The 25,739-nt window shown below is 40.8% G+C and overlaps 1 non-coding gene across 1 annotated transcript; it reads left to right on the forward strand.

Annotated features, from left to right (window-relative positions):
• The first annotated feature begins 7,258 nt into the window (after positions 1 to 7,258).
• On the forward strand, positions 7,259 to 7,421 carry LOC121136660. The gene has a single exon (XR_005873706.1). It is a non-coding gene; the product is annotated as a U1 spliceosomal RNA (small nuclear RNA).
• The last annotated feature ends 18,318 nt before the right edge of the window (positions 7,422 to 25,739 follow it).

The following is a 25,739-nucleotide window of genomic DNA, read 5'->3' on the forward strand; positions in this document are numbered from 1 at the left end:
TTTTTCTGGATTTTCTGCTATTATTTTTATTTAAGTTAGAAACAATCTTGTTTTACATGTCAATGCCAGTTCCCTCTCCCCTACTACTCTGCCCTCACCAACTCCCTATCCCATCTCCTTTTTGCTCCCCAGGGAGAGTGAGGCCTTCCATGAGGATCTTCAAAGTCTATCGTATCATTTGGAGCAGGGCCTAGGCCCTCCCCCGTGTGTCTAAGCTGAGAGAGTATCCTTATACTAGGGATAAATACTGATCCACTGCCAGAGGCCCCATAGTCTGTGCAGACCTCCTAACTGAGAGACACATTCAGGGGGTCAGGGTCAGTTGTATGCTGGTTTCATAGCTCTCAGTCTAGGGTCCATGAGCTCCCCCTTGTTCAGGTCAGCTATTAGTGTGGGTTTTCTCCAGTATGTTCTTGATCCTGCTGCTCATTACTCCTCCCTCTCTGCAACTGGATTCCAGGAGTTTGGCTCAGTGTTTAACTTCACAGACACTGAGATAGACAATTAATAAATGGGATCTCCTGAAATGGAGAAGCTACTGTAAGACAAAGGGCACAGTCAAGTGGGATTGTAGGCTGGAACTCCCCTGTTTCATGTCTAAAATCCATATGTGAGTGAGTACATACCATGTTTCTCTTTTTGTGACTGAGTTACCTCACTCAGGATGGTTTCTTCTAGGGCAATCCATTTGCCTACAAATTTCAAGATCCCATTCATTTTTTCCACTAAATAGTACTCCATTGTGTAAATGTACCATGTTTTCTCTATCCACTCTTCAGTTGTGGGACATCTAAGTTGCTTCTAGGATCTAGCTATTACAAATAATACTGCTATGAACATAGTGGAACAGATATCCTTGTTGTATGAATATGCATCTTTTGGGTGCCTAAGAGTGGAATTGTTGGGTCTTGTGGTAGACTGATTCCCATTTTCCTGAGGAATCTCCATACTGATTTCCAAAGTGCCTGTTGGCACTCCCACCAGCAGTGGAGGAGTGTTCCCCTTTCTCCACATCTCCTCTGTCATTGGTGTTTTTGATATTAACCATTCTGACAGGAGTAACATGTTATCTCAAGAGTTGTTTTGATTTGCATTTCCCTGATAGCTAGGGAAATTGAGCACTTTCTCAAGTGTCTCTCAGCCATTTTAATCTCCTCTATTGAGAATTCTCTAGTTAGTTCAGTCCCCCACTATTTAATTGGGTCCTTTGGTGTTTTGGAGAATAGCTTCTTGAGTTCTTTGTAAATTTTGGAGATCAGCCCTCTGTTAGATGTGGAGTTAGTGAACATCTTTTCCCAATCTGTCAGTTGCCCTTTTATCTTGTTGACTGTGTCCTTTGTCTTACAGAAGCTACTCAGTTTCAGGAGATCCCATTTATTAATTGTCCATCTCAGTGTTTGTGCTACTGGTGTTATGTTCAGGAAGCAGTCTCCTGTACCAATTAGTTCAAGGGTACCTCCCACTTTCTCTTCTAACAGGTTCAGTGTGGCTGGATTTATGTTGAGGTCTTTGATCCATTTGGATTTAAGTTTTGTGCATGGCAATAGACATGGATCTATCTGCAGTCTTCTACATGCCAATATCCAGTTATGCCAGCACCATTTGTTGAAGATTCTATCTTTTTTCCATAGTGTAATTTTATCTTATTTGTCGAAAATAAGCTGTTCATAGGTTTGTGGATTAATCTCAGAGTGTTCAATTCGATTCCATTGGTCTACCTATCTATTTTTGTGCCAATACCTAGCTGTTTTCAGGACTATAACTCTATAATAGAGCTTGAAGTCAGGGATGGTGATGCTTCCAGATGTTGCTTTGTTGAGTAAGGTTGTTTTGCCTATCCTGAGTCTTTTGTTTTGTTATATAAAGTTGAGAATTATTCTTTCAAGGTCTGTGAAGAATTTTGCTGGGATTTTGGTGGGGATTGCATTGAGTCTGTAGATTGTTTTTGGCAGGATTGCCATTTTTACTACATTGATCCTACCTATCCAAGAGCATGGGAGATCTTTCCATTTTCTGAGGGCTTCTTTAATTTCTTTCTTTAATGACTCAAAGTTCTTGAGATACAGGTCTTTCACTTGTTTGGTTAGCGTTACCCCAAGGTATTTTATGTTGTGTGTGGCAATTATAAAGGGTGATATTTCTCTGATTTCTTTCTCAGCCCTCTTATGGTCTATATATAGTAGAGCTACTGATTTTCTTGAGTTGATCTTGTATCTTGCCACTTTGCTGAAGGTGTTAATCAGCTGTAAGTGTTCCCTGGTAGAGTTCTTTGGGTCAATTATATGAACTATCATATCATCTGCAAATAGTGAATGTTTTACCTCTTCCTTCCCAATTTGTATCCCCTTGATCTTTTGTTGTCTTATTGCTCTAGCTAGAACTTCAAGTACAATATTGAAGAGGTATGGAGAGAGGGGACAGCCTTGTCTTGTTCCTGATTTTAGCGGAATCACCTTGACTTTCTGTCTATTTAGTTTGATGTTGGCTGTTGGTTTGCTATATATAGCTTTTATTATGTTTAGGAATATTCCTATTATCCAAGGTCTCTCCAAGACCTTTACCATGAAGGGGTGTTGGATTTTGTCAAAGACTTTTTCAGCATCAAGTGAGATGTTCAAGTGATTTTTGCTTCTCAGCTTGTTTATATGGTGGATTACATTGATAGATTTTCGTATGTTGAACTATCCCTGCAACCCTGGAATGAAACCTACTTGATCATGGTGGATGAGTTTTCTGATGTGTTCTTGGATTCGATTTGCCAGTATTTTATTGAGTATTTTTGCATCAGTGTTCATGAGGGATATTGGTCTGAAGTTATCTTTCTTAGTTGTGTCTTTGTGTGGCTTGGGGATCAAGGTTATTGAAGCCTCGTAAAAAGAATTTGGCAAAGACCCTTCTGCTTCTATTGCATGGAATACTTTGAGGTATAAGCTGTTCTTTGAATTTTTGGTAAAATTCTGCACTGAAGCCCTCTGGCCCTGGGATTTTTTTGGTTGGGAGATTTTTGATGACTGCTTCTATTTCCTTAGGTGTCATAGGTCTATTTAAATTGCTTATCTGTTGTTGATTTAATTTTGGCAGGTGATATCTATCCAGGAAGTCTTCCATTTCCTTTAAATTTTCGAATTTTGTGGAGTAAAGGTTTTCAAAGTAAGACCTGATGATTCTCTGAATTTCTTTAGTGTCCATTGTTATGTCCCCCTTTTCATTTCTGATTTTGTTAATTCGCATGTTCACATTATGATATTTGGTGAGTCTGGATAAAGGTTTGTTTATCTTGTTGATTTTCTCAAAGAATTAACTCCTTCTTACATTGATTCTTTGTATTATTTTCCTAGTTTCTGCTTTATTGATTTCAGCCCTCAATTTGATTATTTCCTGGGGTCTACTCCTCCTGGGTGAGTTTGCTTCTTTGTGTTCTAGAGCTTTCAGCTGTGCTGTTAATTCTCTAGTGTAAACTATTCTCCAGTTTCTTCATGTGGGCACTTAGTGCTATGAACTTTCCTCTTAGCACTGCTTTCAAAGTGTCCCATAAGTTTGGATATGTTGTGTCTTCATTCTCATTGAATTCTAGGAAGTCTGTAATTTCTGTTTTTATTTCTTCATTGACCCAGGAGTGGTGCAATATTGTGTTATTCAATTTCCATGAGTTTGTAGGGTTCCTGAAGTTTGTGTTGTTGTTGAACTCTATCTTTAAATCATGGTGGTCTGATAAGATACATGGAGTTGTTATATATTTTTTTGTACCTGTTGAGGTTTGCTATGTTGTTTTTAAGGTCATTCTCTTCGGCTTCATCTTCATTTGGATATTCAGGTCTTACTGGTGTAGAGTCCCTAGACTCTGGTGCTGTCATATTGGTTTTTCTGTTGTTGAATGTGTTATTTTTTCTTTTTTTGTTTTTTTGAGATAGGGTTTCTCTGTGGCTTTGGATGCTGACCTGGAACTAGCTCTTGTAGACCAGACTGGTCTTGAACTCACAGATATCTGCCTGCCTCTGCCTCCTGAGTGCTGGCATGAAAGTCATGCTCCACCACCGCCTGGCCTTTTGAATGTGTTTTTATATTCTCTATTTCCCATCCCTTATTCCAGTGAGTGCAGATGGAATCTCTTCCTTTCCTGATGGGATCAGTTCCAAGATTCTCTTCTGGTGGGTGCAATTAGGTCCAGTACTCTGATGGGTCTCTTCTTCCTGTGGCTGGAAGTGGGAGTAGTACCAGGATGTTTGTAGACCCTGGATGGTATGTTCTGCTAGGACTGGTTCCCTGTGTGCAGGCCCCAAGCCTCAGGAGGTTCTTAGCAGGGCACCAGAAGGCAGGTCGGAAAGACTCCCAGGCTTACCTCCTTCCATGATTGGAAGCAGGACTAGGACACTGGCAGACTCTGGATAGCCTGTTTTGTTGGGACAATTTACCCCATGTGCAGTCCCCAGGCCTCAGGAGTGTCTGAGCAGGGCTCCGGAAGGTGGGCTGGAAACAGGTCCACATTTATCTCCTCTCATGAATGGAGGCGGGACTAGGATGCTGGCAGACTCTGGATGGGCTGGTCCGCAGGGCTACTATTTTGTTTTTAATCTTTATCAATGTTTACATAACCCAGGCTGGCCCTCTTCTTACCACAGACTCCAGTTCTATAGTCACAAGTATGTAACCTGAGTTTTCTTGGCCCAGCTACGACCTGCTACCCTTCTCTGCCCCAGTTAAATATATGGATGTTTTATTAGTATAAAGCTGTTGGCTAGTGGCTATGTTTTCTTACTGGCTAGCTCTGACTTAATTGTTAACCAATTTTTATCAATCTAAGTATTTGTACGTGGTCTTCTCTTACTGGATAAAGGGTTTGAACCTGTTACTCCTCTCCCATCCTAATGGTTACTGACTCAGCATGTCTGCAGAGAAGAGAGTGATTTCATGCTTATCCCTACTTATATTCTGATTCTGCCCTGGTATGTCACTTCCTGGGATCCCAAGATGGCTCTTCTGTGCCTACACTTCCCAGGATCCTCTGTGTCTCCTAGTCCCACCTATCTTGCTTCCCTATTGGTCAACAGTACTTTATTCATCAAACAATAAGATAAACATACACACAGAAGAACATTCACCAACACAAGTGCACACCACACATATCTGGTTGTCGGGCCTTTGTAACAACAGAGTTGGAAGTAACCAGCGACCACTGTGTGTGTGTTTTGTCAGAGCAGTGAGAGAGAAAGTAGCCAGCTCTTTGGGATGTAGTAAAGACCCTGAAGTACAACCATGATAGGTAATAGTGGAATATTAAAGACAGCTTTTAAAAATGTACCAGAATCCTATTTAATTTTAATTAGTTATCACTTTTGCTTCAAAATACAATATAGTAAATATACACATAACAAAAGTACTTCTTGTTCTTTTATTTATTTATTTATTTATTTTTGAGACAGAGTTTTTCTGTGTAGCTTTGTAGCCTGTCCTGGAACTCCATCTGTCGACCAGATTGGCCTCTACCTTCAGAGTTCTGGGATTAAAGGAATGTACCACCACTGCCTGGCTACAAAAGTACTTCTTAAACCTTAGACTGAGTGATCCCTTCACCCCAGGCTCCACCTAGGTCCAGCCTCCCTCTTCTCCTCAGAAGCAACTGTTGCCAGGAACACACAGTCCCTCTTTAACTTCTTCATCTTATACACCAAGTAATTTGAAAACAGATTTAGCAACCAACTTGAGGACAACTTGATTGGAGTTTGAGAGAGGAAAAAAAACAGAACAACAGTTCTGGAAGCTGGGGATGCTTGGCAGCTGCCAGGATAAAGGAGCTGGAACACAGACAGAGGAAAAACTGATGTTTTATGAACCAGGGGTCAAACAAGCAAAGCAGGACAAGCGATGGCAGTTTGTCAGCAGCTGCACAGAGTATGTGGGGGCAGAGCAGGGTGGCAGGATGGAGTGCCAAGGGCATCAAGGCAAACAGCCTTTGCTACTGGCTTGTGTCCAAAAAGGATGGAGAGGGAAAGCAATTCAGAGAGCAGCAGGTTCAACACTGCCCATCTGTAAGTAACTGCATTGAGTGAGGAGCTCCTGGAATGTGTAGGTGCATTAGTGAGGAGGTGGCTATCCCCCTACCCCTGTTTCTTCCCCTAGTTCTTCGGATATGCCATATTTCTTTCTACCTTTTGGTGTCAGGTTGTTCTTTTGAGTTTTTTTCCTTATCTAAAGAGGCTTTGTCTGTGCCTGGGCAAGAGCTTCATGAAAAGGGTATTATCTAGTGCTGACCAAGAGATTTGTATGAGGTATTTCAAGTTCTAAGGAGGGGCAATTGTAATACTTCCCCCTTTAGCCAGCACAGGTTTTCACTTGCAAAACTGGGTGACCAGAGACACAAGAGTTGGGATCCAAAGCTGATTATGTGTGAGATGTTAGTTCTCTCACCAGGGAAACACCTCATTACTTCTCACTTAAGTAGTACTATATCTTAATGTCTGCGTAGTTTTCTTTTACTAGATGAAATTCTACTATAGTTTATGTCTCCAAAGCAATTGTCCCTGGTTAATTTTAATATCTTTAGGCTATATTTTCAGGTCTGCACATACAGTGCTTGTGTGCAGGTGGGAGAAAGAATAGACAGAGAATGAATATTTGTGTGCAGGCAGGACCAATTCAGTGATGCAGACTCTTAGAGGAAGACTCTGATTCAGGACTCTGATGAGTTTTGGTTGATTCCATCCATGTCATCTACATCGGCCCTGTCACTATTTCTAGGATTGTGTCCTGGACTCTCCTCACTTCCCTGGTCCCTGTGGTCTCCATAGAAAGAAGTCCGAGATGACTATACACAGAGTGTACTGTGTAATAGAAGACAGGAAGGGCTTGCTATATTATAAAGTGGAGCTCCTTCAAGGGATGAGAGTGCACCATAACCAAAGGGACCATACCAATAGTATGGACAATGGCCAGAAAGACCAGTGTGCTACCCTCCATGTTTTGGGAGGCATTGTATTATTTCTAAAGTTAATAGAACAGGCAGATTTCCTGAGGGGCGTTTTCTTGTTCAGGTGATTGACAGGTCCATTTAGATTAACTCCTAAGGGAGAAGACAATGGTAAGGCTTTGTTCCTTACCTGAAAGCTTGGCCTAGATAGTAATCTTATGACCTTCTGTCAATTCAGAATGTCATCTCTTTATCCAGGCCCAGAGACGTGACTTAGATATCATTCTTTTGTACAGTAATCATGTAAGAGAACAGATTAAAATAACATAAGGAAAAGAGAATGAAAATGAATTTATAATACCTGGCAGGGGAGCTATGACTATGAAAGTGGTGGTTTTTCTACAAGGAAAGCTGATCCATTACACTCCAGATATGCTGATGCCTTGTGATTTCCCCAAACGTGGGAAACTCAATTACATCATTTGTCGAAGTGGGGGACTGTTTCTGCTTTCCCCTAAAATAAGAATTTATAAAAAACAGCCATGTTTTACCAGGAGGAACTGGACATACCCTGATGGGTTTCAGCAGAGCCCAGCCACCCTCCCTTTCTCCCTTTTGTCTAATCTGTAGCTCTTCTTTTATGTAGTATTTTAAATATTAAGAAGGGACACTGTGACATCCCCCCTTTTATCCTTTTTATAGGTCTTCACTTGCAAAATTAGTGTATTAACAATAACACATATGGGAGGCCAAAATGATTTTCAAAAAAAGATAGAACATGCCTCTGTTTTGCCAATCTAAGAACATGTTGGGGGAATCACTACAAGCTTGGCTATCTCCCACTCTCACCCTCTCTAGGCCTGAGACCATTTTCTTTGGAAATGGAACATTGTTTTTTTTTCCAAGATGGAGAATCTTTCCTGAATTCTGACTTGAAAAAAAATCATGTTTTCCTCTAATGTCTGGCCCCTGATTTGCTTTAGAGATCAAGGGTAGTGGGCTAGGACTTGGTAATGATCAAGGCCCTGGAATCTCCATTCTTGGCTTCACACAATATTAGCTATGAAGCAGAGACCCAGGCGCTAGATTTCAAGTCTGTTCATGTCAAACCAGTGACCCAATCACCCAAAGCACAAGAAAGATAGACATTATATATTTTCCAGAAAATAGAAAAAAGTAAGCTAGTAAGTGCATTTGGGAAAGGCATCAGATTTTACATGCGTATACCCTTTGACATAGCAATTCTACTTCTAGAAACTGATCTACAGAAATAATTACACAGATGGACAAAGATATATCATAAGGAAGGCAGATACAGCATAACTTACAATCTTGAGAAATTGGAGACCACTAAATGTCTGGCAAAAAGGCAATTGGTTAAATGAATTATGAGAAAGAAGGGCTATGTACTTGAGAGGAAGTATTTAATATGTCAGATGACTACCACACTCAGGGAATATATGTTCAAAGATCATAAACCCTAAAATCCAATGCTCTTAGTTTCAACCACCTCCGGGCAACCCTATAAACACTTGTCCCACAGGCAGAGGGCTGGTGTCTATCTAACAAATGAGCCTGTAAAACACAGGATTTCAAATTTAGATCCTTTAAGTTTAATTGTAGTTTACTTTTTTGTGACTGTATATGTATTGTTTGGATTATGTGTTATGTAAGTTTGCGCATGTGTGAGTGTGTATACACATGTGTGTAAGTATGCAAGCGTGTGTGTGTATGTGTGTAAGTCTGAAGTTGATATTTAATACCTTTTTTTACCACTCTCGTCCTTATTTATTGAGGCAGGGTCTGTAGATGAACCCAGAGCTCAGTCAGGGTCTGTAGATGAATGCATAGCTCTGCCATCCTGGCTAGTCTAGGTATCTTTGCTTCCCAAGGGCTTGTCTTCCTTGTCAGTGTGGGTTTTACATGGTTTCTGGGGATCTGAACTCTAGTATCTATGTTTGTGTGGCAAGTACTTCATCTACTGAGCCATCTCCCCAGCCCTAAAGTAGTTTTCTAAGGACAAAAGTAAACTAATTATTTGACTTCAAGGACTTGAAATACAATGATTAAAGTAACTCAGGTACCTCAGTGGTATAGCTTGTTTTTAGTGTATGAGAGGCCCCAGCTCAACATTCATCATGAAACTCAACTTAAAAGAAAAGAAAATAAAAGGCTAACAGAAGTCAGGGAGAGCGATTTATTCAGATGAAAGCCAAAGCATGAAAGTTTGGAGTGTGCACAAAACAAAAATATCTGATAGAATGCATGAATCCAGAGCAGGTAATTCTGGTTGTGTTTTGTTCTTATGTTTTAAAGACAGGTTCTTTCTATTAGGCCAGCTGGGATGGCTTGGTGTTTGCCTGGCTCCTTCTACTCAGCCTTTCCAGCAGATGATAGGCACATGTCACCATGCCCACCAGAAAGATCCCCCGCATGCAAAGTTAAGTATATTTTAAATATCTTTTGCTGTAAAAGGTACTTATTTATTTTTATTTTATATGCATGATCATTTTGCCTTCATGTATGTCTGTGCTTCACATGCATGGTGCCTGAAGAGGTAGAAGAGGAGCATTGGGACCAGGATGAAGACCAAGTCTGTGTTACTGGTCATTCCATGGGTTGACAGGTCACTCTTGGACTGCACATTTTGGGCTATCTCTTACTAGAGATAATTATTAGAGTTTATCTTTAAGACACAGCCACTCCATTTTTTGCAATACTTTTTATAGTCTATGTAATATGAGGCAAAATACAAATTTTGTTCAGGACTTGAAATAGCATCATCTTTGAAATGAACAATAACTAGTAAAACTGTGTGTGTGTGTGTGTGTGAGAGAGAGAGAGAGAGAGAGAGAGAGAGAGAGAGAGAGAGAGAGAGGAGGGATAGAGAAACAGAGAGAGAGATGCACAGAGAGAAGGCAACTAGATACTACTAATAATAAATTATGATCTTCAAATAGAGGAAAGCTTGAAGATGTATATTTAAGGCATGTCACACAAACCTTGCTAATACATGTTTAAAGTCTTTGAGAATGGTTAGTTTGTTATCAAAACACAAAATACCCAATTTGACCCAAAATAAAAGAATATTCTGAATATTTCAATAACCATATCTAAATAGAGTGGTGGGCTCAGAGGGTTTTACTGCTGCATTTAATCTAAATTCAAACATCATGTAATTCTTATGTTATTTAAATAATTCCAGTCCACAGGAAAAGACGATATGACTTTAATTCACTGCCTAAAGTATCATGAAGATAGCACACAAGAGAAAATTAGATGGACTCCAATTACAGATATAAAAGAATGTATTTCAAATAAACTATTAGATGTCTGAGTCCAGATATCCATTTTTTAAAATTATATGCTATGGCAAATGAAATGCATTCCAGTAATACAAGAACTTCAGAATCAGGGACTTTATCAACATATTTTATTACATCAATGATCCAAGGCATATCAATCGCAGCTGAAAAGCTATTCAATAAAATGCAAAGCTATTGTGGATAACTGTAAGAGAGAAGGATGAGAAGGAGGCTACTGAAAAATAACAAATGCGAGTTCCAAAAATGGTGGATGATATTGTAAAGGGTAAAACATTAAAGGCATCTCGTATTAAAACCTGATATCAGATCCTGTCATTGTCCTTTTAGGATATCTGGAGCAATAGCTAACGCAAAAGAAACAAACAAAAATGTTTTTAAACATTCACAAAGAATGTTGGAAAAAAAGGACACACTGAGTATAATTGTAACATTAAAAGCAATCTCAAAATTGCCCTGGGAATTCAGACAAGTATATAATGAACAAATATATAAAATTATTTTTTTGTATTTGAAATTAGTAATAGAAATTAGACAATAAATTCTTCTCAGAATAGCATCAGGCGTCTAAGGATCTTGGGTATACATATACCCTGAAATCACCTGTTGAAGCATCAGGTGCTAGGGCAGCTCTAAAATCAAGACCATGGGGGCAGAGGAAGGGTGAGAGATTTAGATTTAGGGAAGTTTGACCAAGAGCTGATCCTGTTGTGCACTGGTCTGCTTAGATAGCTTCTACTTACCCACTAAATCTTAGGTTAGGTATCCCTTCTAGAAAATTCTTCACCAAGCCAGATGCAAAGGAAACTATCAAACTGTAACAGGACAAAATATCAGGACAAAAGGAAAGAAGACTCAGGATCTTACAAGACTTAAAATAATATCAGGATAAAAAAGAAAGCTCAATATCCTGGATGGAGGACCATAACTGAGTAGGAATATTAACTCAAGCGAAGGTCATAATATAAATGAGGAATTCTCATGATCCTTGTAGATATTTATAAACTTGGGCATGCTCACGACTAACTAGCAGATTCATGCTGCTGCTGAACAAGGTCAATCAAATTAAAGCTAAATAAATAAAATCAAAACTTTGTTATTGCTGCGATTATCTAAATTTACTCTGCAATATACCTTTCACAAGGGGATACTTTGATAAGAAATGAATTTGTGATTGCACCATTCAACCAGATTCTGTTGCCAGATCACTTTGAGCCTGGAAATAACTCAAGTCTCAGGAACACAATGGTGTTTGTCAAGATCTTGGGCCTGTCTGTCCTTGGGAGACTCATTTCCAGCTGGGGAGGGTGGAGGAAGGTGGCTGACAGGTTGGAAACAGAATTTGCATAGAGGGTAGTGGTTTCTGTCTTGAAGTGTAGGATGGTGGCTGATGAGTAAGAATGCATTTTAGATATTTCCCAATAAACACCTTATCAAAAGTGTTCTAGGTTAAGCCCAACCTAGGAGCAGAGTCACGAATGAGGGATGATCTTAAACACAGTCAGATCTTTCATGATGGCTGGTATGGTTCAAGGTCAATAAGAGGTAGGGATTGGCAGAAGGAAAACCACAGTAGGTTGATTGTGACCAGAGGCCAGAAAGAGCAAATAGCTACCTGTCCAACTTAGCTCAAACTTTCCTACATACATTAAACAACCAAGAACATGATTTTCAGTGATTGTCTTAAGTAAAACAGAACTCAAAGCATGGGCTGAATGACCAAAAACGACTCTCAGGAATCAGGAACTGAGCAGTCAGTGGCCAGGAAGCCTTTTATGTAATGGGTCTAAGGTGTAGGGAGATCTCCCTCAACACAGTGGGAGCAGAGGATGGAGAAAGATATAAGATGGTCTAACTAAAGTGCTAGCCATCTTGTGTATTTTTATAATTCCATAATTATAACATAGGTAATTCTGCTTAGCAACTGAAACTCATTTTGAACACCCCTTGTCTAAAATTCCCGGCATCAAAAAATTCCATTTAGGACCACTTCTTCATTTCATCTCTTGGTTTTCACCTTTCTTAACCTTTTCAGTCACCACTCTGATGTATTCTGCCCTGCTGTACCCAGTATTTTCCCATTTTGCTCTTTTCTGCCCTCTTTATCCCCCCTTCTCTATCCTATACTACACATATGACATTTTGCCGTTACAACCAACTTGCTAATTTACTCTTAGTATCCCCTACTGCACTGTAAATTTCTTCATGGAGAGACCTGCCCTGTTAGGTCTTATATCTTCAGACCCAAGACTAGTGTTCACAACTAGTAATAGGGAATGGAAGGTATGTGATGTGTGGACAGGTTGACTAAAAGAATGAATGGAAAAATGGGAGGCTGTGTTTATCAGCTGATGAATTTATTGGTCTGGAGAAGAAGTTATCAATTTCGAAATGGTTAGAGGTCTCCATGAGAAAACCATTAAATCAACAGTGTTCCAAAGACTTGAGCTTTTCATTTTATTTTTATTCGATTTTGTGTCTGCCTAAACTGTTTTCTTTAGTTATGTCCAGGCTTAGGTGAACATTATTTGGGATTGCTTTGACAATGGTTAGATATCAAATGCTCAAGACAGTAGAAACATGAAATAGGATATTCAGTGTCAATTAACAGTTTCTGTAACTCCCAGGTCAGAACAAATGGTGATGGGATGAGTCCAAAAGATAGGGAACACACTGGATTTGGGTCAAAGCCTTGTGCTGCCATAGGTAACACATAACCCTGACCCACAGACCTTTTCAAGTGATGATAACGTTGGCATTCGGTCATTTGCCAGAGTCATTTGTAAGGATGACATAGTCTGAAGTTGAGTTCCTTGTTCTAAGTTGCCCTCAGTAAGTCTGAGTGCTGCCCCTCCCCCCACTCCAAACCCAAGGGAAGAATGTGGGCATTGGCTGTCTTTTTTTTTTTTATTTTCCAGTTTAAATTTAGATAAGAAACGAGGTTGCTTCACAAGTCAGTTCCAGGTCCCTCTCCCATTCCCTCCCCTCCTCCTGTGCCCTCCCCCCAACCCCCCCCCCGTTATCCCCTCATTTCCCCAGGGAGGGTGAGGCCCTCCATGGGGGTGTCCATAGTCTGTCATTTCATATAGGGCAGGGCCTAGACCCTTCCCCAAGAGTTCAGGGTGAGTTTGCACCTCACATTGTTCTATGGGAGTCCAAAGTCCGTGTGTATACTTGGGATGGGTACTGATCTGCTGCCCAAGGCTCAATAGATTCCCTAGGCCTCCTCACTGACACCCACATTCAGGGGGTCTTGATCAGTCCCATGCTGGATTCCCAGACTGATGCCTGGGATTCAAGAGTTAACCTTTGTCTGGTCAGCTGTTTCTGGGGATTAAACCAGCCCAGTGTTAATCCCTTTGATCATCAGTCCTCCCTCTCTGTTACTGGCTTTCTTGAGTTCAGCTCAGTACTTAACTAAGGGAGTCTGCCTGTTCTTCGATCAGCCACTAAATGAAGTTTCTGTTTCCCAGACTCTCTGGCCATAGGATTGTAGGCTGGCACTCCCCAGATCTATGTCTAAAATCCATATATGAGAGAGTACATGCCATGTTTCTCTTTTTGTGACTGGGTTACCTCACTCAGGATGGTTTCTTCTAGTGTCATCCATTTGCCTGCGAATCTCATGATTCCGTTATTTTTTTCTGCTGAATAGTACTCCATTGTGTAGATGTACCACATTTTTTCTATCCACTCTTCGGGTGAGGGGCATCTAGGTTGCTTCCAAGTTCTGGCTATTACAAATAAAGCTGCTATGAACATAGTGGAACAGACATCTTTGTTGTATGAATGGGCATCTTTTGGATATATGCCAAAGAGTGGAGTTGCTGGGTCTTGTGGTAGGTTTATTCCCATTTTTCTGAGGAATCTCCATACTGATTTCCAAAGTGGCTGAACCAGTTGGCACTCCCACCAGGGCATTGGCTGTCTTAGCAGAAACACTTCCTGTCTTACCCAATGATAAGAGCTGAGGAGTGGAGGCAAAAAAATGCAGGGTTTGAATTCCAACTCTGCCACTGAAGCCAGTGCTTTTAGTGACGCTGTTCTTTGTCTGCAGACCCAGCTTTCTGTAGAATCCCTGGTTAGTGTCTGACATCCTCCTAGTTGTCTCATTCACTCACCACAACATTTGGGGACCCAGGGAATCCTTGCTACTTAATCTCGGGAAGGCAGAGTACTTTCAGTGTAGTCTACTCTTAATATGCCAATTAAGGCGCAGGCATTGGGTTTCACCTCCAATTCTGCTTTATCCCACAGTGTCACTTCCCAAAACCCCTAAAATCAAGAGCTCAACCTTCTTTCATAATGAAATCAAGCAGAAGAGAGGAGTGACCTGGTTTCCCCATCTTAGGTCCTTGCCTTACTGTCCCTTATATCTAGGTAGGCTCAGGGACCACCTGCTCAACATTCACACTATCCTCTTCATGGCCATCTGGGCTCCATGGTGTCATCTCTGGTTAGTCACCTAGTTCCAGCCTCTTGTTTCTTCTTAGCTGTTGCCTGATGTGCTAATCATGGGCCAGACCCAGTGGGGCAAGTGGAAAGCATCACAAATGCCAGCCAAAAAAGTCTGGAGGGGAGGATACTCTAACCTTAATCAAGAATCTGGACTCACTGGCGGAGCTGTGGGGAACAACGGAAGGGACTCAGGCAGAGGAGGGATGCTTAAATTTTCTGCGACTGCTGGAAGTCAGGTGTGAATAGGTTGCTGTAGGTGACTGGCACGTGGGAATCGGCCAGTATGAGAGGTGTGGAGAGGAGGAACCTGGGAACTGTTTATTGTGTATAAACCTTCAGCTCTCAAAGCTCTCACCTTCTGGAGCAGGGAGATGACAATGATCAGGCAGCCTTATAGATAAGCAAGACACCATGAGAGCAATAAGCATGGGGAAAAAGCTAAAACAGAATAAAGCAAGGTGACATGACAGTAACAGGAGCTTCTCTCCAGGAAAGTGGCATCAATTCTGAGGTTTGAGTGTCAGGGGCCCTCAAGGGACAGAACTTCAGAGGCTCAGAGCAAGAGGGAGCTCAGTGTAACTCATTGACGGAGACATGGGTGGGACCACAATAGGTATGCTGCTTACTCTGATGGGCTCTTAGAAGGGGATGATGATCTGTGATTAGCATTTGAGGCTTGACTGAGCCTGAGCTGTGAAAGGAAAGAGCCAAGTGAAGGCTTGTATCTCCATTTGTAGTCTGGGCACCACAGTTAAGTGACATGACCACATCCTGAGATGTGGGCATCAAATACCTGAATGATGTGACTTGTTGTGTGAATGGCAAATAGATAATGGGACTGGATGGCACATGATAGTACAGAGTTTGAACCTGTGTTTCTTATATTTTTGGTTGTGAGCCTAGCCTTTAACGGCTGAGCCATCTCTCCAGCCTGAACCTGTGTTTCTTATAAATGAAAAGACGGAGTTTGACATACAGAGCCTGCTTTATGGAATGGAAACATTCTTTGCACAAAGCCTGCAGGTGAAGTTCCCTTTGCTTCACACATGCTTTGTATGCCTGAGGGTGGGTTCCTCGCTGTGGTAGGAAAGACAGCAGCTGAGGAAATGGTGCAGAGGTGGGTAAGGCCAAGGGAGGTAAACAAGGAGAGACAAGTTCTTTTCTGAGGTTAAGATTCTCCTAGGAAGATATACTCAAAGCTGATACATGTCTCAGGACCTTCACTGATATCCTAATACTAGAGACTGTGCAAAGTGTAAGCTGTATATCACACCATTCTTAAACTGGGTGTGAAAGAATTAAGAAATCTGACATCATGAAAGACACAGTCCTGGGCATAGGATATCAGATATGTGCTGTTGCCAAGAACATAGGTTCTGGTTCTGAGCCTCTTCTAGTTACACTCTTATCCAATATCTTCTAAAACTCTTGCTTTAAAAAATCTATTTTTTTTGGCTTAGAATTGAAAGCCTTCCCAAACTGGGCTTCTTTCTGTGATTCCAGGCTTCAGAGAATACGTGGTCCTTGAGTCAGTGCTTTGAACAGCCGTAGGAAATCAGTGTTCTAAGTACGCGATGCAGGATGATGGTATAAGGAAGATGACTGAGTGTCATGGTGTTCCAGAACTCAGAAAGAGGGACTGGAGACACGGCTCAGCAGTAAAGCGTGCTTGCTGCTCTTGCAGAGGACTGGAATCTGGTTCCCAGAACACACAATGGGTGGCTCACAGCTGCCTGGAAGCTGACAGTCTAGCTCCAGGAGCTCTGACAGTTTCTGGCCCCTGGGACACCTCTACTTATGTACACACACACACACACACACACACACACTAAAAATAAAATTTTGAAAACTTTCAACTATTTCTTCCCTTTCTCATGAACTACTTACAACATAGATGCATTATCTTCACTTCCTAAGTGCAAAAAAAATATAATAATAAGAGCAAATTTGAACCAGGTGTTTCTGAATGCAGGGAAACCAATTGCAGCACCTTACCATATAATGGTCAGAGTTCAAGTACACACTTATTAATCATAGTCTTGCCTTGACTTTTAGACATTTTTATAGTATTGCTGGAAACCATGATTATAGTGATAATGTAATGTACAAAATTATAGTCAAATGGTATAAAAATTTAATGGCGTCAAGCACATGCTCTTTAACAATGGTGGCTGTTTGTGACCTGGGCCAATAGCTTAAAACATACTTTTGTTTCCTTGTAGCTCTATTGTATTTAACAGGTCTTGCCTGATTTGTACAGTGGCTTAATAAGAAGACCAGTGCTGGCTTGAAGCTGTTACAGTCATTAATTTTATCTAGGCCCCTTGTACAAATGGTAGACTAGATAGACAAGGTAGTCATTGTCTCTAAAGCTTCATTTATTTTTATTTTATGTGTATTTATAAGGGCCTGCTTATATACATGTGATGCAACATGTGTATGCCTGGTGCCTCCCAGGGATAGAAGAGGGTGGTGGCTCCCTTGGAATTGGAGTTACAAATGATTATGAGAAACTTTAGGAAAGTAGAGTAAGGGATTATGTTAGAGATCACCAGGAGAAGGCTGCTTCCTTGACATGACCTTGATGATGATACCATGTGAGGACATCCAAAGGAGAAGATAAAAGTCAAAGGCAACCTTGTCATTGGTGTGCGGGTCTAGAAAAGAAGGACCATGGAGGATCATGGTCATGGACATCCACCTGGTCTCAAAGAGCTGACATGTCAGTCACAGCTAGAAGAATTTTCTCCTGCATTCTCAGTCATTGTGCTCATGCCAAGATGCAAGATTGATGATTGGGTTTATCCTCACTCTAGACAGGAACAAGCTTGTCTATCTAGGCCTGTGGGTTTGGAGTGCTTTAGGAACATTGGTTCTCTACACTGACTATGGAAATTTCTTTCAGTCAAGGATTACCAGGGATAATGATTAGCATAGTAAAACAGGATTTACTGACTTCCTGCAACACAGGAGGGGAGGCCAGTTGAACTGTGGAGGGTCTTGTTGGGAATGAGGGACAGAAAGAGTTAATTATGAGGCACGTGCTGTGTCCAGTGATTCTTAGAAGAGGCAGGACTCAGTTCTCTGAATTGCTTGTTATGGAATGCACACTTTGAGGGAGAGGCAGAAGTTGCTGAGCTGGACCAGGATGTCTTTTGTAAGACATCAGCAGCCCTGGAAGAAGAGGGTTATTACACCATGCTGCAGCAGCAGAGTGACCTTTGAAGAAATACTTTACCTGTGCACTTTGCAGCAGGCTTTATCTGTGTCTGTTATCACAATCTGGTTAATGGCAGGCCTGATATTTAGTGCCTCAGAGGAGAAGTGTAAAATGTCCCTGACATTTTTAAGAAATCAGGGCTACAATCAATAGTGTTTTTAGCCCCCATGTGCTGGAGCAGCAGTCTAAACGCAGAGAATGGCTCCAGGCCAGGTTCTGTCACTCTGCCTTTCTTCTATCCAGGTCAGTCTGGCCCTGGGTAGAACCAGAGGCCAAACTGAAAAAGGCCTATTGTGTTGAACTTTGCTGAATTTAAATATGCAATTTTATTGAACATTAACAAAAATCACCAAAAATGTTATCTAAGGCACGATAACCCAATAAGCTAATTCAAGTGAAAGTTTAACCAAGCTTCCAAAAGTAGAAATAGTTTTTATCTTTGATAACTGTAGACATGCATAGGGGCATTTAACCAATCCCCATTACCCTCTCTAATTCCAAACCTCTTTCTTCTAAAAAAAACCTTTTTTAGTTAAAGTCCTCCTTGCTTTTTAGCCCAGGCTGGTCTAGAACTTGCTAGGTAGCTCAAGCTGGTCTGAATTCCTGATAATTATCCTTTCTCCCTTCTAATTGCTGGGGTTATAGGCATGACCCAGGATTCCCAGCTCAAGCTAGTTAAGATATATGCTGCCATTATTTATTTGTGTTTGTGTGTGTGCACTGTGATGATGTGTGGAGGTTGGAGGATATCTTTCAGGGGTTGGTTCTCTCCTTCTGCCTTGGTGAGGTAGATTCTTTCCTGTTTCTACCTCGCTGTGTACTCCAGACTAACTATCCAGTGATGCTCTGAATGATTCTCTGGTCTCTGTCTCCCATCAGATTACAGATGGGCACCAAAAATGTCCATTTGTATCCATAAGGGTTGGGAATGGAAATCAGGTTGCATGGCAAGGCTTTTACCTGTTGACCCATCTCTCCTGCCTTCCCCTGTTTCAGGTGCTCATATACTTTGTGCACTTAATTCAGGTAAGCGCCATTAAGAGCTGATTTTGCAGAAAAACTATGTGGTTAGGAACATCTTGAAGAGGCTTACAGAACATGTACCAACGTTGTCTGAGTTTTCTGTGGTGGAAGGGGAATTCTCCACCCTCTTTTATGCTTATTTTGCTCTATGGACAAATTTTCAGTTGTCACAGCAGGCACTTGGGAGACAAAGAAAAACCATAGTGGCCTGTGTTCTCCATTTTGTAGAATTATAAACCAAACTTCAGAACACTTAAGAGAAAGTAACTTACAAGTACTTAGGGTAATTGACTAATCTACGATGTCCATTTGTGCATGTCTGAACACAGTTCTAGTACAGAAAACCTTTGTTGGAAAGAACCCTAGACACTGGGATGATCTAAGCATCTATTAAGGGGTCTCCTGGGTCCTTTCCCCTCATACAGTCTGCTTTCAAGTCCATTTTGTCTCACCCCAGACCCATTGTCTCTTTGTAAACCACATTGACTCAGAAGTCTTACGTGGACTGGTATGCATGAATGACACCCTTCTTTTGTGCTGTATGAAAAGGCAACCTAGCTTTCTCTGGGTTCAGAGGGAAAATTAGTCTTCGATAGGGAGCAAGAAATTGGCTGAGCTGATGCACGGCTTTCAGGAGAGTGGCCTATATATTTTCTTTGCTCTGACTTCTTTTCTTCTACTTATAAAATGAGGGTTAGTGAAACTCACCTCCCAGTGAGAGCTTCTACCCTCGAGATTGATAAAAACCCAGTAGAGGTGGCATAGATATTTCAGAGAACTGCGCTGTGGAGCAACCCTGCAGTTTTCAATTAGGTTCCTGGGAATGTGGCTGTCAACGTAGGGGAAAAACCCTCTGAATGTCCACTCGAGGTTTTAGGTGGCTGGCCATGGTGATAGCTGGCTATCAGGGAATTATTATGGGAATAAACGCTCCCTCTTCTTTTCCTCGCCTAATAAGGTGTTTGGGCAGACAGGAAATTAGAAGCAGACTCAAAGTGCCACCTCTGAAGGCTTCTGACCAGGAAAAGGCAGCCTTCATGTGTGTCTACTCTTCGGAGAAGAGTAAGAGAGACAGAGGGCCTCTTCATTACTTTTCATTCTGTTTGGGTCCCAGGTAAAATATAGTCAGGGAATACAATACAGAACAACATATTTGACTTTTTTTTGTTTTTTCGAGACAGGGTTTCTCTGTGGCTTTGGAGGCTTTCCTGGAACTAGCTCTTGTAGACCAGGCTGGTCTTGAACTCACAGAGATCCTCCTGCCTCTGCCTCCCCAGTTTTGGGATTAAAGGCGTGCGCCACCACCGCACGGCTTGATTGACTTTTTGCGTGTCTGTTTAAGGTGTGGCTTTTTATTTCCCTTCCCTCTTATACTTTTGAGTGGTGACAGAGAGTTGGGTGGGGGCTGTAGTAATAGACACCCATCTTTTCCTGCAGCCTTAACTGATGAAGTTGCCGAAACTTGGATCAGTGACCAGTGTTTTCCCTAATTAAGGTAGAATGGCAAGCCTTTATAACTGCTCAGAAAGAAAGTCGATCCTCTTTGGACACGGAGGACACAATATAAGCATCTGATGAAGATTATTTTTTAATTTTCTTAAATAATTGGATGAGATACTATCAGGAATGCATGCACAGAATCTTAACAGTGGGCAGTCTTGTATCTCTCAGGGTGTTACGTATGCCTACGTTTAAACTAATTAAAATATACATCCGGCTGTTGTGTTGCATTGTATCTGCAAGAAAAATAACCAATCAAAACATCCCAATGTTCTTTAAGAAACAGTTAACTGCTTATGTTTCTCAATATCTTGGGGGAAATTTTAAACTTCCAATAAAGCCTTTGTTTGCTTTGCTTACACAGAATCAGAGTATATTTATGTCTGTGAGAACTAGTCAGAATTTGAGTTCTTATACCAAATTCATTACTAAAAAAGAGACAATGTGTCTATTCCATAGTTTAAGATTAAACATTAACAGCTCTCAGTTCATCCTTATGTAAATATTATACTCTGACAAATGCTGACAGTTTCTAAAATTGCATCTCCTGAGTGCTGCTGTGGGCTTTGGTGTCCCTCCATCTTCCGACATCACAGTGTCACTCAGGCGTATGAGGCTGGGAGCATAAGTTTGCACGCATCACTTAGTGTTAAAAGTGACATGAAAGGTCTCAGGTTCAATGAGAAGTTAGGGTAAATTTGAGAAACAATTCACCTGCATTTTGTTATCCTAATGATACTGAAGTTAAGGGTATTTTTCATAACATACTAACAATCATCCTCTAGGAAAAAAGAATCCGGCTTGGAGTGATGGCTCAACACTCAAGACTATGTATCACTCTTTCAGAGGACCCCAGTTCTGTTCCCACCACCTACATCAAGAGGCTTGCACTCACACACATGCACAAATCCATACAGAAACACACACATACTTTAAAAAGTTCTTTTAAAAAAACCCACAGCACCTGAACTCTTGGGGGAGGGTCTAGGCCCTGCCCTGGATGAAATGACAGACTATGGACACCCCCATGAAGGAGGGCCTCACCCTCCCTGGGGAAACGAGGGGATATTGGGGAGGGTTGGTGGGAGGGCGCTGGAGGAGGCGAGGGAAACTGAGCAGGACCTGGAATTGACATGTGAAGCAACCTTGTTTCTAATTTAAATTTAAATTTAAAAATAAAAAAATATATTAAAAAACCCACAGCAACATACTATCAAAATACAACAGATTGCAGTGAATAAACCTTTCAACATCTTGCTTTGATTTTTTAAATATGCTATTGTAATTAAAATTTCTCTTTCTTAAGTATTTTATTAATGGATGGAGACATAACTGACTTTGGTGTTGATTGTGTATTCTTAAATTTTATTGAATTCATTTATTAATATTTCTCATATGTGGAATCTGGAGTTGTATACATATTAGATATTTTTATGTGTGAACATTGGCATACACACACCTCTTCTCTTCTAGTTGGGGTGTCTTTTATTGCTTTATCTCCCTAATTGCCCTGGCAAATACATTTAGTGCAGTGGTTCTCAATCTGTGGGTTGCGACCCCCCTTGTGGGTCGAATGACCTTTCCACAATGTCACATATTAGATTTTCTGCATATCAGATTTTTGCATTAAAATTCATCACAGCAGCAAAATTACAGTTATGAAGTAGCAACAAAGTAATTTTATGGTTGGGGGTCACCACAACATGAGGAACTCTATTAAAGGGTCACAGATTTGGAAGGTTGGGAACTGCTCTAGTGCCATGATGAGAATTCTTGTCTTTTTCTCACGCTCGTAAGATCATTCAGATTGTTACCACTGCCTGTGATGATGTCTGTGGGCTTTTCACACATAGCCTTCATTATGGGTCAGATAATGCCTTTCGGTTTCTAGCTTTTGATTCTACTTCTTAGAACCTACAGGAGGGGCTAAAGACAAATGCACAAAGGGTAGCAAGGTTCTTCACAGCAGCTCAGAACCAGAGCCATCCAAACACCTCACTTGTTGTTGGATGGACCATATTCATACAAGGAAACACCACTCTACAACCAAAAGGTAAACGATTTTTGGATATGTGCAACAGATGTTTAAATCATTACACTGAAGTTCAAGTAGTCAGACTATAAGACTACAAATTTCCCGACTTCACGAAAATCCAATTCCTATAAAAGACAAGACTACAGAGACGCAGGGGTAGTTGCCTGTGATGGTTATAGAAATGTGATTGGAACATGTGGAGGTGAAAGAAATATGCTATAATCATATGAATTTTCTAAATCTCAACACATTGTGTACTGAAAATGGATACATTCTACATTACAGGAACTTTACCTCATTAAAATTTGGATAAATGGACCAGTGAGATGACTCAGCAGCTAAAGGCATTAGCCGCTAAGCCTGATGACCTGAGTTCAATCTCCAGGGCTCACATGGCTGGAGAAAGAAATGACTCATACAGTCCCCATCCCCAAACAAACAAATAACATGTAATACAAAATCATGGTTAGCAATGAATTTCCATGGTCTGATGTGGCATTTGAGAGTGGCAGACGAAGCTCTGTGAGTTCAGTCACAGGCTACTAGCTTCAGAGAGCAACTGTCCTTTGTAGATCAACATTCCTTACTTCATATTATCCTTGGTAACTGTGTTGTTATTGTGACGCACACAGAAAATATGTTTCAAAATCAATATCTAGAATTTATGCTTTAACATGTTAAAGCTTTTATTATCATTGTTGTTATTGTTATTATTATTATTACTAGTGTGTGTGCATGCAGGCACATGCACATGTCAGAGTATGTATATGGAGATCAGAGGACAACTTTTGGGGGCCACTTTTCTCCTTGCACTGTGGGCTCAGGGAATCGAAGTCAGGTTGGCAGCCTTATGCAGGAAATGCTTTTACCTGCTAAGCCACCACTCTCCTGAGGTTTTCTTATTGGAAGTAACACTAACTCCAAAGCTCTGCCTCTTCTTCTTTCTTGGCTGGGGGACTAAAGATTATGTCCTGATATGTCTGGCCCCCTTATGGTGATCTGGAAGAGATCTGCAGGAGAAAGCAGCCTAGGGAATAAAAAACTATTTCACCTGCTTTCATGACTTTCCTTTGGGCTACCCTGATGCATCCTTGCAGGGTAGGATAAAAAGACCCACAGACCAGAATAGGCATACTATGGCGTTTGTGATTGAAATAGGAATGAAACCTTTGCCGTCTTTGAAGCAGGACGTGTTTATCCTTTGCCTGGATACCCTTTCTTTAGGGAGGGAGCACCAGCAACCAGACCCCTTATCAAAGGATGGGGGTGAGAATGGAGCTTTCAGGATCAACACCAGAAGGTCTCATATGTCTTTGCCATAAGAATCTCGCCACACTCAAAGCAAAATAAATTGCTGCTAAGCAGACCACACAGTGCTAGCCCCAGGATCTAAACATGCAGTGATCTTTCTGGAAAAAAATATCACTTCCTTCTTCAGTCTCATCACCAAAGACCTAATGTAGTTGGGTTCTCACTCCTGAGGATATCACTGGGGAATAGGACTGAAAGGTATATTTTGTACCGGCTGGTCTGGGTGGCACCCTTGGACCAGATTTTGGCTAACAAGGATTAGATGGTTTCCTACTTCTTACAGGAACAAAATACAATTTGCATGGAGAATGACTGTAGAAGAAATCATTTCCCTTTTTATTGCTATTCCTTTAATTTCACACAGAAATACAGGTGTTTGTGGAACTTAAGGATCTGAAGAATAACTTGATTGTTATATTGAGCACATTACACAGAAACAGCCAATTGATTGACCTAGGCATCTTGAACAGTTCAGACACTCATGCTGTGTCAGTGGGTGGGTAGCTCTGGAGGAGACTTGACTCAGGAAAATGTTGTCTCTATGATGGTCAAACTCCTTAGAGTTTCTACTGCTTACACAATATTTTTTTGTGATTAAAACATAGTAATTGTGCATGTTTTGGGGACACAGTGTGAAGTCTCAATATAGATACCCAATTTACATGCCCAACAACTGAAATATTTAATATTTCTTCATGATAAGAACATTCAAAATCTTTTCCTTTGGATATTTTGAAATATACAGTCGGCTATTGTTTTCTGTAGTTAGTCTACCAGGTAGAAAACACTAGAATTTATTTTTCCTTTGTAACCTGATGCGGGATGTCCTTCTGTATTTATGTTTCTGTTATTGATTGACAAATAAAACACTGATTGGCCAGTAGGCAGGGCTACAAGATGAGAATTCTGGGGAGAGGAGGCAGAGGGAGGTCATGAGATAGATGCCATGAAGCCTCTGAAGGAGTAACCCGCCGCTGAAGCCTTCTCAAATCAGATGAGACCATGTAGAAATACATAGATTAGTATTTATGGGTTAATAATTAAGAGAGAGCTAGCTAGTAAGAACCCTAAGTCATTGGCCAAACAGTTTATAAATAATATAAGTCTCTGTGTGTTTATTTGTGGCAAAGCAGTTGTGGGACCAGGCAGGACAAAAAGTTCATCTACAGTAACCCATTGGCCTGTTCCTCCCACCTACTTTTACTTTATCCTTGCCAGTCTCGTATTACCCCTATTATTCTTTGATAATGGTTTCAAAATCCACAAACATACATGGCGGTGGAATGTTAGTCTATCTGTGACTGGATCATTTTACTTCACATAATACTCTTCAGGTTCAGCAAATCCTAAGAGTACTTCATTCTCTTAGTGACTGAATGGCATTCTGATAGATACATGTACCACATTTTTTGTCTATTCATTTATTGCTAAACATGTAGCTGACTCCATATTGTAACCATAATGCAGAAAACATGGCTGAGCAGATATATCTTTGAAATACTGTTTTTATTTCCTTTGTATTTATACCAGTAATAGAATTTCTGGATCACATAGCAGTTTTACTTTCAAATGTTTTAGTTTTAATGCTATTTATGCTATTATTGTTTAACAAGAAGATGTTACTTATCTCTAATCCAATAGCTAATATTTTCAAAAGACAAATTACTGTAAGTTAAAATTCTACAGTACCTTGTCAAAGACTTTTTCTGAGCATCACTTACTCCCATTTACTTCATCCCAATGGTCTACCAAAGCAGGATCACAATTATAGTTACTTTACAGCTGAGGATGCCAATGCTTAGAAAATAGCACCCTTGAGTCATACCATTTGCAAGCTTGACCTCTCCCACAATGCCTTTTGGCTCTCTGTCACAGGCCACAGATTTCTCAGCCACAGTTGCACACTGAAGTATCTTTCTTAGGTAAGGTCACTGTACAAAAACCATGGTAGATATCCCCTATGTA

This window comes from Mesocricetus auratus, unplaced genomic scaffold (assembly GCF_017639785.1).
Source record: "Mesocricetus auratus isolate SY011 unplaced genomic scaffold, BCM_Maur_2.0 Super-Scaffold_6723, whole genome shotgun sequence".
NCBI classification, from domain to species: Eukaryota; Metazoa; Chordata; class Mammalia; order Rodentia; family Cricetidae; genus Mesocricetus; species Mesocricetus auratus.